The sequence below is a fragment of the Mastacembelus armatus genome, chromosome 14 (assembly GCF_900324485.2).
Source record: "Mastacembelus armatus chromosome 14, fMasArm1.2, whole genome shotgun sequence".
Classification (NCBI taxonomy): Eukaryota; Metazoa; Chordata; class Actinopteri; order Synbranchiformes; family Mastacembelidae; genus Mastacembelus; species Mastacembelus armatus.
In genome coordinates, this window is record NC_046646.1 from 4,104,228 (window position 1) to 4,119,946 (window position 15,719).

Sequence of the window (15,719 nt, forward strand, 5' to 3'; positions counted from 1 at the left end):
TGTTGGGTGGCTATCAGGAAAACACGCAGGAAAACACGCAGGAAATGTCTGTGGACTAGGTTCTCTCTTTACTCAACATAGAACAGCATAGCGTATTTTCTCATTCATTTCTTTTCTCATTATATGTTCCTCGTTCTTTGACATAACCCTATCATCACATCCGGTGGCGATATAGAGAACTGCAAGTGAATGCATTATACACGAGTAGTCAAAACATCCTTAGCTACTTATGAGTAAGAAGAATAAATTCGGACACATAGCGATTCTTACTAAAGATTCTACTGCATCATCTCAATGCTTTACAGGTTACATTTGGCAGAGTGGTAGACTAAAGTTCTGTGGTGAGCAATGTCCTGTTCAGCAATGAAAGCAGCAAAGGCTATGGCCTCCGGGTTGCCATGTCTGCTGACAACTGAAGTGAGGAAGGACATGACAGCAGTAGTAGTAGCATTGGCTGAAAATCCAACTTTGGGCCATTCACTATAGTAGTCAACTACAGTTATAGCATATTGGAACTCCCATGTAGCCTTCTATTAAGAAAGTCAAGAAACAAAATCAAACTTATCAGTCAATAAAATCACTATAACATATCAAGTATTAACCTAATTTTATTATATATGTTTCTCCCTTTAATAAATGCAGACTGGCATTCATCAATTATATCTTTTAGTAGGCCTACTCTCAGCAAAAACATGAGCTAAAATTTTATAATTATTATAAAGTGATAGGTCTCCAGTTGTCTAGGAGTATGTCTTTATGTGGTTTTGGAATTAAAGTGATTATCCCTTGTTTCGTTGTATTAATAAGATTACCAGATGAGGTACATTCTAAACGAACATTGTATAATGTCACTCTGTCATTCCAAAAAATCTATAAAGCTCGGTTGTTAATCCATTCAGGCCATTCTAGCTCTTCAATTTTTAAAGTATCCTCCAAAAATTGTATGAATTTAGTATCAATGGTTTTGTTAAAATTCCTTATGGCATTTAGAAAAAAAATAACATAAAATAACTAAATATGTACAAATTGCAATAAAAGTCAAGTATTTCTCTTGGTCCTCAGTGACAGATCCATTTATAGTCAATTTGTTAATTATTTTATAATTGCCTATGGTTCTCAATGTTAAAAAAATAATAGGTGATTTTTTTTTTTTTTTTCCCCCCTCCCTCGATCTAACGGGCTTGAGATTGTATGAAAGTACCCTTTGCCTTTTCTAAATATAAATTGTCTAATTCACTTTCACTTCAAGTTCCTCTGTTGACAAATCTGTCTTTTCACAAAAAATATTAATATTGGGAATAATGTTCAGTTGCTTTTGTTTTCTCAATTTAAAAGAATTTTTACTTGTTTGAATTGTCACAGTCGGTATTTAGGCGGACCCAAAAGCACAGATAGAGCTGGGCGTGATGAAGATTAAGTGATTCTTTAATCAACTGTTCTACAGCAGGGAAAAGTACAAAGACGAGCAGGCAGTACGTAGGTCAAAAAACAGGCAAAAGTCAGGATACCAAACAATCCAAACACTAGGAACTAGCTAGTTAGCTGAACACAAGGAAACAAAACTGGCAGCTAGACAAAGAAATACAGTATAGTAGTAGTACAGTAAGTATATACTGCATATGGACTGGGGTGGAACCAACAAGACACAGGTGGAACTAATTACCAGAATTGCAATGACACTCAGGAACCCAACAGACATGGAATGCTACAAAAATAACAGGAAATGGCTGGAAAAACAGAACAAGGCTACAACAACTATATCCATCCATCATCTATACCATTTATTCACATGCATGTTTTTGGACTGTGGGAGGAAACCGGAGATCCCCCACACAAGCACAGGGAGAACATGTAAACTCCACACAGAAAGGTCCCTGGCAGGTTGCAAACCCAGGACCTTCTCACTGTGAAGCAACAGTGCTAACCACTCAGCCACTGTGTTGCCCCTAACCTAAATGCACACAACATGAAACATGACAGTACACCCCCAGGCCTGGATCTGTGAGGCCTCAGTTTGCTGGTGTGGAAGGAGGGGTGAACATGGAGGAACCTAGGAAGCTTGAGACTCACAGTTACAGAATTAATAACCTTTCTGATGGAAAAAGGACAATGAAGCGTGGAGCTAGCTTATGGTACTCTACCTGGAGAGAGAGGTCCTTGGCGTCATTGGAGTTAATGATCTGCCTCCTGATGTATATAGGAAGAGGCGAGACAGGGATTGGAGAACAACAACAACCCACAACAAAGTCACGATGGTGAGATGCTGAGAAGGGACTGCTGGAAAGCAGGTAAGCACTTAAATTAATAAAGAGTTTGAAAGGTGAAAGTATGGTGTGTGTGACATCACGGAGAACTGGGACTGTAGCAGAGTTCTACAGATATATTCTAGGTTTTTATGGTCAGTAAGTACAAGGAACATTTGTTCAGTACCAGCCAGCCAAGTAAAGTACAGATACCTGAAAAATCTACTTAAGTACAGTAACGGAGTATTTGTACTTTGTTATTTCCTACCTCTGTTATTGACCTATTAAGGTAAACAACAGGACGTGGTACAGCCCTCTCCACCAAATACTGCACTGTCAAGACTCCATCTGACAAAGAGCAGACCATCGTCTCTTACTAAGAGAACCTCTCTTGACAAAGAAAATCCCCTGCTCACACCCGGCCATAAATACCTTAAAACTACTCCCTTTCAGACAAGACCTGAAGACCTATATAATGCCTTATGAGTTGTTATACTTCTGCTTTGATTGATAGATATGTTTTTTTTTCCCCACAAAATGTGCCGATCTGAATGGCAGCAAGCCCGAGTAGCTCCTGTGTGTTTTCTTCAAACAAGAACAAACTTTTCTGGCTCAAGTAGAGTAGTGTACACTAGAGAGGAACTGTTGGCCCTGTCGAAGATTGGACACGGAGAAACACACCCTATCCCAACTATGCTGAGGAGACAGTTTCGTGGATTTAGAGCTGGGGCTAAGCTATAGGCTAAGAGGAACAACAGAAGGCGGAGATACAAGCCTTTTCTGCCCTCTGTGCTCATTGGGAATATTAACTCGCTGCGTAACAAGTGTGATGAGCTGGAGGCGCTTGTGAAGAACCAGTGGCTGTACGGGGAGTGTAGTTTCATATCTCTTTCTGAGTCCTGGTTGAACAACAACATACTGGACTCGTGTGGATATACCTGGCATCATAGCTATACGAGCAGACAGAGACCCAAGGACGAGTGGAAGGACAAAAGGTGGGAGAGTTATCCTATTTTTCAACCAGAAATGGGTTAACCCCTGAAATGTGACTGTGAAAGAGAGGGTCTGCCAATGGGTAGATCTGATCACAGCTTGGTCTATCTTCTGCCATACAGACTCTGTGTGCAGAAGCTTCCTGTTACCACCAGGTCTTCCAGGAAATGGTCACTACAGGCAAGGGATTCATTGAGAGACTGCTATGAGTGCACAAACTGGGATGTACTGCTGGAGGAGCAAGAAATGAAAATGACTTAGACAGGAGAGTCAACATCATCATTGTAATTTCTGTACAGAGACAGTACTCCCAGTTAGTACAGTACGGTGCTATCCTAACAATAAACCATGAATCACCAGTGACATTAACCCTCAGGGTTCGAAGAATGCACCAGCGCGTTCTTCTCCCGATAACGCGGAAACAAACTTAAATTTACTCCGTCAGTTTTGATTGTATAGATTAGAGCAATATATAATTCTGTAAAGCAGGGGTATTCAACTAAAATTTAAAGAGGTCCAGTTAGAGAAAATCATAATGTCTAACTAGTTAGTGTGATATATATTTAAGTAGCCTAGTAGTTTTATCAACATCTGCATGTAATCAATACCTGACTGTCAAATCAAATGAATTCATAATCTTTATGTTGTGTCTGATAATGGCGTTTCACATTGGCACTTTTAATAAGTGCCATGGTTTCTGAACATATGAGACACACTGGTTTAGTGTTCCCAGTGGGAAGTATGAACAGAAATGAGTCTGTCCATTCCAGATTAAATGCGCTATTTTCGCAGTCCATTTTTCTTTTTTTAGAGGGCGCCATTTGTTCCTTATTTTTCTCTCTCTTTCTCCGTCTCACTCGCCTGTTTCTCTCCCTTTGTTTTCTACATGTAACGCCTTTTTTCTTTTTCTTTGTACCGTCTTTTCATGTGTAACTTGCCTCTAGCTTTGTTTACACTGTAGAGTCGTAATGTTTACCGCCTGGAATGCACAGACTTGATTGGTATCACGTGGGATGGCTCAACTCGCATGCAATTGGTCTTTGCGTTTCCACTATCGTAAAGTCGACAAAAGCGTAGGTCTGGGTCCGTATGGGGCAGCTTTTGGGTCCGCACCCGGACCGCGGTCCACCTGTTAGTGACACACATGCCTTCATCTTAAGGGTTTTGGCTACCTTTCTTTTGCTTTTTGTGATGGAGATCTTTCATTGACATGTGAGTCAGTTTAATTTTTTTGCCCTTTTCAGTTTGCTCATCATTTTCAATGTCTGCTACATCATCATCGTTGCATGCTTGATGGTCATGGTCATCCACTGTAGCATAGTTATTCCCATATTCGGTTAATTTGGCAATAAAGTTCATCTTTCATTCTTATTCACTTTTTGACCCTGTGGAAAAAAAGGAACAAAAATTCACCTACAAATAGTGGAAGAAAAACTTTTTTACACCGGAACCTGCTATGTGCGTCTACTCACTATGCCCCCCAACCCAATGACTTTAGAAGGGTGGACATAGTAAGCTCACTTCTGGGTTTGAAACCATATAGGAACTAGCCGCTGGCTATTGTTGCCATAGCTTTATCGTCTTTGTTCGAACACACTCCTAATATTTACATATACATATTTTTTTTATGCCCCATAACACAAGCTAATACAGTTAATAACTGACCAATCAAGTGCGTCCTTTAATCCAGGTTGTCTTGTTCCACCCCTACGTGGGGATGATTGAAGGGGATGAATGACAGGTTGCTTACACCTATACACATTATGGCTTTAGGCCACCTGCCTCTCTGTGGTAGGAATGGATTTGCTGCTGCTTGGACATTTAAGAACAATGTAGAAAACTCATGCCCACCGTTTTATACGTAGAATCTATTGTGCATAACATATAAATTGTTGTGAGTTTGTCTTCCACTGTTATGATTCGTTATTAGACTTCCTGTGTTGGACTCTGATTTGGCTTTCTGTATCCTGCATCTCCTGAGTTAATCCCAGATAGCCTTATGTTCATTAGTGTTTATTAGTTTCACCTGTGTCTGTTCTGCCCCTTTGTTTTTCTGCCTACATATATCAGCCATGTTCCTTTGTTCTCTCGCCGGATTATACTTTGAACTGTGTACTGCATCTCCGTTATCATCCATATATGGTACTCCTGGCTCCACAAAAGCAACATGGCAATGTCCATTATGGCCGGAAATGGTGATTGCAGCTCTAAATAATTTAGCGTGTTTGCTGTGCAAAGCACAGGAGCAGTTAGCAGTTTATAAGGTACAATCTGTGTTATCTGCAAGTGCAGTAAGGTTAAACATATTACCCTGAACTGCACATCACCAATATACAGCTCTAGGGCAAGGGACACCTGCAGAAGGTACAGAGAGAGAGAGGACAGAGGACAGAGAGAGCGAGACGAGCACAAACTGTGTAAAGAAACAAGAAAAAGCTTTCCATTTTCCAAACATAGCATCAAACCAGTCCCAAGTACTGGTGTCATTGCAGCCGGAATGTTTTTTCACTTCCTGTTGAGCAAATGTGCAGGTCCAGTCATACTCCTTGTCAGTCTGGTATTGGTGGTGAGCTGCTGAGTGATCTGCTGATCTTGCCGTTATTCGTATCTCATACATGTGATTGTTAAAATCACAGTGAAATTACAGTGAAGAGATTAATTAAATGTGCATAACCTGATTTTTTTTTTTTTTTTTTTTAGTTAGACTCCTTTTTGCTCAGAGGATGCACTTGTGCATGATTGTCCATCATTGGGCACCAGATATCGCCTTTGTCACCTTCTTGTATTCACCTTTCTTGATGTTTATTGGGCCTTGAAGTACGGGTCCTGCCCAATCAGCACTTCTCCCCCCTCACCGAGGTGAACAGTTCAGGTGACAGATTTGAGTCTCTGTGCCTTGTTGATCATCTTCCACAGCACCTCTTTCCTCATCCGGTTAGGGTGCGTCTGGGTGGGAATTGGAATCCTCTTACAGTGGCTGGCCTGGAACCACGAATCATATCCCTCCACCTTTACTGCTGTATTTGAAGTCAGTAGCACCTGATGTGGTCTGATGAATCGTCTCTGCTTCCAGTGTTTCCTCTAGTGGGTCCTTGATGAGCACGTAGTCACCTGGTTTTAGATCATGCAGTGTGGTGTCTGGGGGCTGAGAGAGAGGCAGGAAGCTTTGAACAATAGTCTAACATCACATCTTCATGACTTCCACTCATTAGAGCTTGTTTGTTTGGACTAAGCCCTACACTAGGAGGTTTGCCAAAAATGATTTAAAATGGACTTAGCCCATGCTCATTTTTTGTTCTTGTACACATGTAAAATAGCAGCAGTGGTAATGCTTGGATCCATGTTAAACCTGTTTCTTCACAGCATTTTGTTAATTTGCTCTTGAGTATGCCATTCTGTCATTCTATTGCACCTGCACTCTGCGGATGATAAAAGCAATGGTATTTGAAATCAAACCCAAAGTAGTCAGACAAATCTTTCAAGACTTTGTTGGCAAACCCAGGACCATTGTCACTGCTGATCTTCTTTGGAATACCCCACCGTACAATGGTGTCTCTGATTTGAGCTTTTGACACTGTGGATGCATCCTGATTGGAAGAAGGAAAAACCTCTTACCCACTTGTTGAATAGCATAGTCAAGTAATATTTCTTATTCTGGCATGATGATAATTCAATGAAATCAATTATCCAGCGTTGAAAAGAGCCATTGGGTGGGGGATGGCTTTGCAATGGCCTTCGAATGGCACCAGAGGCATTATGTGCTGCACAGATTATACATCTTCTGCAGTACTGAAGTACTTCACATATGTACACATCCCTCCTTTGGATGCATGATCTTTACCATAAGCAAGCTTTGCATAGAGATGAAAATAAGCTTTAGGTAAACAGGGTTTGTTGTCTGGGCCAAGCCATATCCATTCATCTTCTATACCCGCTTTTTCCTGAAAGCCAGGGTCACAGGGATCTGCTGGAGCCTATCCCAGCTCTCTCTCGGGTGAAAGGCAGGGGTACACCCTGGACAGGTCACCAGTCCATCACAAGGCCACATAGAGACACACAAAGACAGACAACCTCACACACTGACTCCTATGGGCAATTTGGATTCACCAATCAACCTGTTTTTGGACTGGGGGAGGAAACCGGAGTACCTGGAGTAAACCCACACAAACACTGGGAGAACATGCAAAGTCCACACAGAAAGGCCGGGTTGCGAACCCACGACCTTCTTGCTGTGAGGCAACAGTGCTAACCACTCAGCCACCATGCTGCCCCCAAGCCATATCCCTTTTTGCAATTTTGCGCCAGAGTTTCTCCACAATTTTTTTTTCCGATATACTTGCTATTGACTGCATGGGAGCTCATCACAGGGTGAACGATAGAAATAAAGCTTTATTTTCATTCCATTTATTTTGTTTAATTTGTTTCACAGCTCCTGGTTTCTTCTATGCCTTTGTAGCCCAGAGTTTCCGGGTAAGGGAATCACTTTCTCTTGCAAGCGTGTCGTGTTGTGTGTGTTGTATAATTTGTCTACAGATTAGCAACAGACTAGCTATAGTCTAACACACCTAAAAACCAGCTAAACTCTAAACAATTCATTAAATGCTACATTCCGGTACTAGTCAAGTACCTTTCTATTTTGACCGGTATTTATTGCTATTTCCTGACTTAGCGCTTGTTAGCCTACCGGTTAGCTTAGCTAGGTAGTTAGCTTAGCTAACATGGCCTCTCCCCCTCTCTCTGTTTCATGTGTGCCACATGTTTAGTTATTCCTCTGCCTCCTTTAGTGATAATGATACCAGTAATAAGTGTGAGGTTCTGCTAGCCATGGAGGCAAGGATCACGGTTTTGGAAGCGCAGCTCCGCACCTTTGAACAAAAGCCAGCTACCCTAGCCCCGTTAGCAGGTGTGGAGCCACCGAGCTCAGGGTCTGTTGGCGGTCCAAGGGCAGCTCCGGAGCAGCCCGGAGAATTAGCCTGGGTGACGGTCAGACGGAAACGTACTCCTAAGCAGAAGCACACGGCTCATCACCTGCCTGTTCACGTTTCTAATAGATTTTCCCCACTCAGTGACACACCTGCGGAAAAACCGACTCTGATAATTGGTGATTCCACAGTCAGAAACGTGAAAATAGAGAGGCCAGCGACCATAATCAAATGTTTCCTGGGGCCCGAGCAGGCGACATCGAGTCAAATCTGAAGCTGCTGGCTAAGGCTAACCGTAAATATGGAAAAATTGTTATTCACGTCGGCAGCAATAACACCCGATTATGCCAATCGGAGGTCACTAAAATTAATGTTGAGTCGGTGTGTAACTTTGCTAAATTAATGTCGGACTCCGTAGTTTTCTCTGGACCCCTCCCGAATCTGACTGGCGATGACATGTTTAGCCAAATGTCGTCGTTCCGTCGCTGGCTGTCTAGGTGGTGTCCAGCAAACGATGTGAGCTTCATAGACAATTGGGCCACTTTCTGGGGAAAACCCGGTCTGGTAGCGAGAGACTGCATCCATCCCACTTTGAATGGTGCAGCTCTCATCTCTAGAAATTTGGCCGAGTTTATTAGCCAACCTAAAACCTGACAATCCAGAGTGGGGATTGGGACGCAGAGACTCAGTCTTAAATGCCTCTCTGCAGTTTCCTTAGAGCCGCCCTCAAACCACATAGAGATTGTGTCTGCCCCTCGAACATATAAATCAAATAAATCAGAAGTTAACAGAAGAGGAGTTATTCATAAAAACGTAATAAAAATTAAGACCACTCCTATTATTGAACAGAAAAACAGAACTGTCAAATGTGGATTATTAAATATTAGGTCTCTTTCATCTAAATCTCTGTTAGTAAATGACTTGATAACTGATCACGAAATTGACCTACTTTATCTTACTGAAACCTGGTTACAGCAGGATGAATATGTCAGTCTGAATGAATCAACCCCCCTCAGTCATAAAAATTATCATGTTCCTCGAAGCACAGGTCGAGGTGGAGGGGTAGCTACAATCTTCCACTCAAACTTATTATTAAACTTTAATTCTCAGAACGATTATAACTCATTTGAGAGCCTCACTCTTAAGTCTCTCGCATCCAAACTGGAAAACACAAAAACCAGTTCTACTTGTCATTGTGTACCGTCCACCTGTCCCTTACTCAGAGTTTTTAACTGAATTCCCAGACTTCCTGTTTGATTTAGTGCTTAGTTCAGATAAAGTCATTAGAGTGGGAGATTTTAACATTCATGTAGATGTTGAAAATAACAGCTCAGCATTGCATTTAATTCAATATTAGATTCAATTGGTTTCACTCAAAATGTTAATAAACCCACCCACTGTTTTAATCACACCCTTGATCTTGTTCTGACCTATGGCATCGAAATTGAACATCTAATAGTTTTTCCCCCAAATCCTGTTTTGTCAGATCATTCTTTAATAACTTTTGAAAATAAGATGATGGATCATGCAGCGTTTGGAAGAAAATTCCACTACACCAGATGTTTATCTGACAACGCTGTTAATAGAAGAAAATAAGAACAATCCCAGGTTTCTTTTCAGCGCTGTAGCCAGGCTGACAAAAAGTCACAGCTCTGTTGAGCCCAGTGTTCCCTTAGCTCTCAGCAGTAATGAATTTATGAGTTTCTTTACAAATAAAATCACAACTATTAGAGATAAAATTCAGCAGATGCTTCCTATACCTGCAATAAATGAATCTTCTACTACAGTAGCTCTTGAATCATCAATAAGACCTCAGTTATGTTTAGACTGCTTCTCTCCCATAGATCTCTCTGAATTTACATCAGTAATTGCTTCATCTAAATCATCAACATGTTTCGTAGACCCCATCCTGACTAGACTGCTTAAAGACACCTTGCCATTAATTAACTCATCTTTATTAGACTTGGTAAATTTATCTCTAGTATCAGGCTGCATACCACAGGCTTTTAAGATTGTGGTAATCAAACCCTTACTCAAAAAGCCTAGTCTTGATCCAGGAGTCTTGGCTAATTATAGACCAATATCCAACCTGCTATTTATTTCTAAAATCCCAGAAAAAGCTGTTGCTAAGCAGCTATCAGACCACTTACACGATCTTCTCTTAGCCTCAGATAATGGACTTGTTTCTATACTTGTCCTCCTAGACCTTAGTGCAGCATTCGACACTATCGACCACAACATGTTATTACAGAGACTGGAGCATGTGACTGGTATCAGAGGAACAGCGTTAAAATGGTTCCAATCCCAGTTATCGGACAGATTCCAGTTTGTTCATGTCCATGATGAACCTTCCACACGAACAAAAGTTAGTTATGGAGTTCCACAAGGCTCTGTGCTAGGACCGATTCTGTTCACCCTGTACATGCTTTAGGTTATGTCATTAGGAAGCACTCTATTAATTACCACAGCTATGCAGATGACATCTGATGTATCTATCTATTAAACCTGTTAACACAAACCAGTTAACCAGACTTCAAGCCTGTCTAACTGACATAAAGGCCTGGATGACCAGTAACTTTCTACTTTTAAACTCAGAGAAAACAGAAGTCATCAAAACATCCTGTCTCAAAATGATGCAGAAAAAGTAGTCCATGCATTTGTTACCTCAAGGCTAGATTACTGTAACTCATTACTATCTGGATGTCCCAATATCTCCATAAAAAGCCTCCAGTTAATCCAGAATGCCGTAGCCAGAGTCCTGACAGGAACTAGCAAGAGATATCATATTTCGCCTATATTAGCTTCTCTTCATTGGCTCCCTGTAAAATACAGAATAGAATTTAAAATCCTTCTTCTCACATACAAATCCCTTCATAATCAAGCTCCTTCATACCTTAAAGACCTCATAGTACCATATGATCCCAATAGACCACTTCGCTCTCAGAGTGCAGGTCTACTTGTGGTTCCCAGAGTTTCCAAAAGCAGACTGGGAGGCAGAGCCTTTAGTTATCAAGCTCCTCTCCTGTGGAACCAGCTCCCAGTCTGGGTTCAGGAGGCAGACACTCTCTGTACTTTTAAGGCTAGACTTAAAACCTTCCTCTTTGACAAAGCATATAGTTAGGGCTGGCTTCAGGCAACCCTGAACCATCCCTTAGTTATGCTGCTATAGGCCTAGACTGCTTGAGGACCATCGGTGCACTGAGCTCCCCTACCCTAACCCCCCCTTCCCTTCCCCTCCCCTCTCTTCCTCTCCTCCCACCTCATGTATATTCCACCATTGAATGTCACTAACCTTGTGCTCTCTCTCTCTCCCCTAGTTTGTGCTCTCTCTCTGTTCTCTCTGTACCTTCTGCAGGTGTCCCTGGTCCTGGAACTGTATATCTCTGATGTGCAGTTACTGGTCCCACCAACCTGCAGTGTCCATTTTTTGTTTATTGTTGCTGTTCTTTTGTCTCTGCTCTGTCCACTCACCCCAACTGGTCGAGGCAGATGGCCGCCCAAACTGAGCCCGGTTCTGCTCGAGTTTTTTTCTGCTGGAGCAAGTGCTTGCTCATAAGGGAATTGTTGGGTTTTTAGTTTTAGTTTTTGTAAAGTGCCTTGGGATGATTTGTATTGTGATTTGGCACTATACAAATAAAATTGAATTGAATTGAATTGAATGGTTGACATGTCAGCCAGTAGGTTGAGTTCCTCTGAAAGAGAAAGTTGAGTGAGGTGAAACATCTGACCATTCGTGGCTGCAGCTTTTGCAGTGATGTCTGCTGCTGAGTTTCCTGTAGAAATGTAGAAACCAAAAGCATAAAGTGAGTCAGTATAAATGTTTATTGTTTTGTCTTTGGCCAATTTACAGGCTTCGGTGAGAGCAATTAGTTCAGCAGCCTGTGCAGAAAGATGAGAAGGCAATTTGCCACTAGAGATCACACCATTTTGTGACAACTGCAAACCCTACTTGGTTTTTGCCTGTTTTGACATCATGGGAAGCAGAGCCATCAACAAATAACTCCATCTCTGCATTCAAGATTGGTGTGTCTGCAAGATCAGGTCTGGGAGTACAGATGGTTTCCAACACATCAGTGCAGTTAGGAGCATCTCCATCATTTTCTGTAGGAAGAAGTGTTGCAGGGTTTAACACATTACATCTTTTGACAGTGATGTTAGGTATTTCAAGCAAAATAGTGTGATATCTTAGCCCTGTGTTGACAAGTGTGCAGTTTTCTGTGTGTGCAGTATGTGTGCAACAGCATGCGGAACCATCAATGTCAGATCAGAATAGCCAACAAAAGTACATGATGCTAGAACGGTTTTCTCTACTGCAGCGACAGCTCTCAGACAGACAGGAAGGCCTGTTGCTACTGGATCCAGCTTTGACGAAATATAAGCAGTAGTTTACCGCCGTGAGGTTGTCATAACACAGAAGTCATGTAACTGTCCTTCTGGTTGACAAAATGAGTGAAAGTTAATACTAATAATAATAGGATTAGGCAGACCCAGTGTGGGAGCTATGGTGAGTGCTGCCTTTAAATCCAGAAAGGCCTTTTCTCCTTCAGGAGTCCACATGATTTTGTCATGTGCAAAGAGTTGTTTACCATTCACCATAGCAGAGAGGGGAGCTTCATGTAGTGAGTAATTCGGGATCCACTGCCTGCAAAATGATGTGATGCCAAGAAAACGCATTTGTTTTTTAGTAATTGGCTTAGGCACATTTTGAATTGCAGCAATTCTTTTTTGTGACAGTATCTATGTATGTCACCTTTTGTTCTACAAACTGCAGTTTGGAAAGACTTACTTTATGGCCATTTTCTGCAAGATATTTTAGCAGGTGCACTGTATCTATTTTGCATGCTTCTTCAGATGGACTACAAATCAGCAAATCATCTACATACTGTAGTAATGCTGAGCCGGCAGGTAAATAAAGACCTTGAAGGTTTCTGTCTTAAAGGGTACTGCTTTTTACATGGCCTGTACTCTGATTTTGGACGTACTATCAGAGGTTCTGCATTTTTTACAAGGCCTACATCATATTTATGGGCTGCCCAGAGAGATCTTGGAATTTGCTTGAGCTCTGGTGGTAAACTAGTTTCTGTGATGGTAAAGGCTGCAGCATTAGCAGTGTTTTGGCTATTAATGAGCTCAACTGTTCGACAAACTTGTACAACTCATGTAAATTGTGTACGATGTACATCACCCTTGTTGCTATACTCTGTCCTAGGATCTGATGCTGTTGGTTGAAAGTCCTCGAATAACAGAATGCCCTGCAACCAGCGGCTCAGGTTTTTCTAACTCCAGTTAACAGGTCTTGCCAGTGGGATGTGAGGAGTATTTCCTGTAAGTAGAACAGGAGTAGAACAGAGACAACAGAAGCAGTCTTTGTCCAATAGACATGTGTCAAATGTATCACCTCCACTTCCTAATTTTCTACATACGACTGTCTTTCATATTTCAACTTACTCTCCCTCACATGAATTTTCAGTCAGCTTGGAACACTTTGTGTTTTTATTAAGTCTCTTTTGGACAAAGACCTGTATTGCTCTGCACTCTCTCTTTTCCTTCTTTTCAAGCTTATCTTTTAACAACACTTACTGTAGACTACTCAGACTACCTTCTACACGAAACCCCAATTCCCAACATACGGTTAGCTGTTTACAACTTCTTTTGTACTTTTTTCTAATTTCTTCACATAACGGTGACAATTCAGTTGGTAGGTTGGTAGGTTGGGCCGGGCATTAGCTTCTCTCTTAGTACCCAGTACCCATTTCTCTAGTAGCCGTTCTCTCATGTTATCTTTCCTTGTGCGACTCAGACTATTTCATTGCGCTGCATACAACATTAATCAATAACACAACGGTCTCTACTAAGACGACGTCTCGTCAACTACTTCAACCATGTAGTGAGTTAGTGCTCTCTCTTACCATAATGTTACAGGTCTGTATGCATCCCTGTCGCTTTGCCCTTGTACAATCAGTCCGTACTTGGTTGGATCAGCAGCCGGGCTCCTTAGGATACAAGCTTTAGTGCTTTTTATCACTATTTAGTGTGCACTGTTACTTTCCGTCCTTCAGAGTCCAGACCGCTCATCCATCCCACTTGCTGACACCAAATCTGTCGTGGCAATAAGTACCAGGAGGCAAAACTCAGATTGTAGGATGGCAAGTTCAGTAGACAAAGCAGCAGAGCCACAAGCAGAACATACAATCTACAGAACGGGTCAATACCGATTGATCCAGGACAAAGGAAATGGCTAACTTTTATATCAACTCAGCAGTTTTAATTTACACACCAGTGTCAGTCACATGTAAAACACGCTGGCATGGCAACACACAAGTGAATACACAGTGGTCAGTAATATGATGAGCATGTCCGTGTGACTATCTGTCTTTGCGTCTGCTTCCTACTGAAATACAAAGCAGTGTCAAAAGTGTTAGTTGAATTCACACAGATCACATAGGGAGGTAGCAGACGAACTGTCTGTCAAGGTGAAAATTTCCCTCACACACATGAATGCAATTAAGGGAACTATGCCAAGGATTCAAGATGTTCTCCAGAAGAGATGGGAAAGAACTTGTGGCATCTTAAAGCACATGCAACTGCAGCACCAACTAATGACATAGAGAGAGGAAGTGCGTTCAGACCCAAGAAGAACTGAAACACAAAATTGAGAATGTGTCACAGTGTGAGAGTGATGGAAACACACTTAGTAAAAACAAGGTTTGGTAGATTTGTCAGCCTGTAATCAGACTAAATATGTATAATGACATAATGAAGAAAACTGATAATGCTTTGTCTTGAATAGAAAGTCAAGAGAAATCTGAAGTGTTATTGTTACCATGATACATAAAGAGTTGATAACTAATGGTATTATGCTTAAACATCATGTTTGTTATGGACAACCTAGCACAGAAGTCCAACAACAGAACCTCAGTCCCTGCAGAATGAAGGAGTCCCCAGTAGGAGCACATTTCAGCACCCTTCCCAGGGACTCCAAAAAGGCTGAGTACTGCTGCTCAGCCTTTAGGCTGAAACAACAGTGAAGAGACCTGTCCCAGACCCAAAGGCACTGGGAAGCGACCCTCTCATTCAATGGGAAAATCTCCAACACCTGGCGGCTGAGCTGGGGAGCTGCAAGCAAGCCCACACCAGCCCACTGCTTCTCACCACAGGCAACTTCAGAGTAGAAGGGAGTCCAACCCCTCTCAAGGAGCTGGGTTCCAAAAACAAGGCTGTGTGTGGAGGTGAGCTGGACTATCTCTAGTCGGTACCGCTCAACCTCCTGGGGCCGGTGCATTGTGGATTGGGCAGTAGTTGAAGGCGGGGGCTCGACGACCTGATCCCTGGACGCTAAAACTGGTTCTTTTATTATGTTAGGAAAATGTTTTATTCTTTTCATTGTGTTACAATTGTTTACATATTATCCTATACCTATTTTCACTTAAGTGTACATTCTGTAATTATGGAATTGCTGAGTTGCCCTCTGTGTGTTGGGGGATAACAGAGAGGACAGTTGACTATTGTTTAACCCCCATTCTGTGTCTTATCTTAAAGATGGTTAACCACTGTCCTGTGT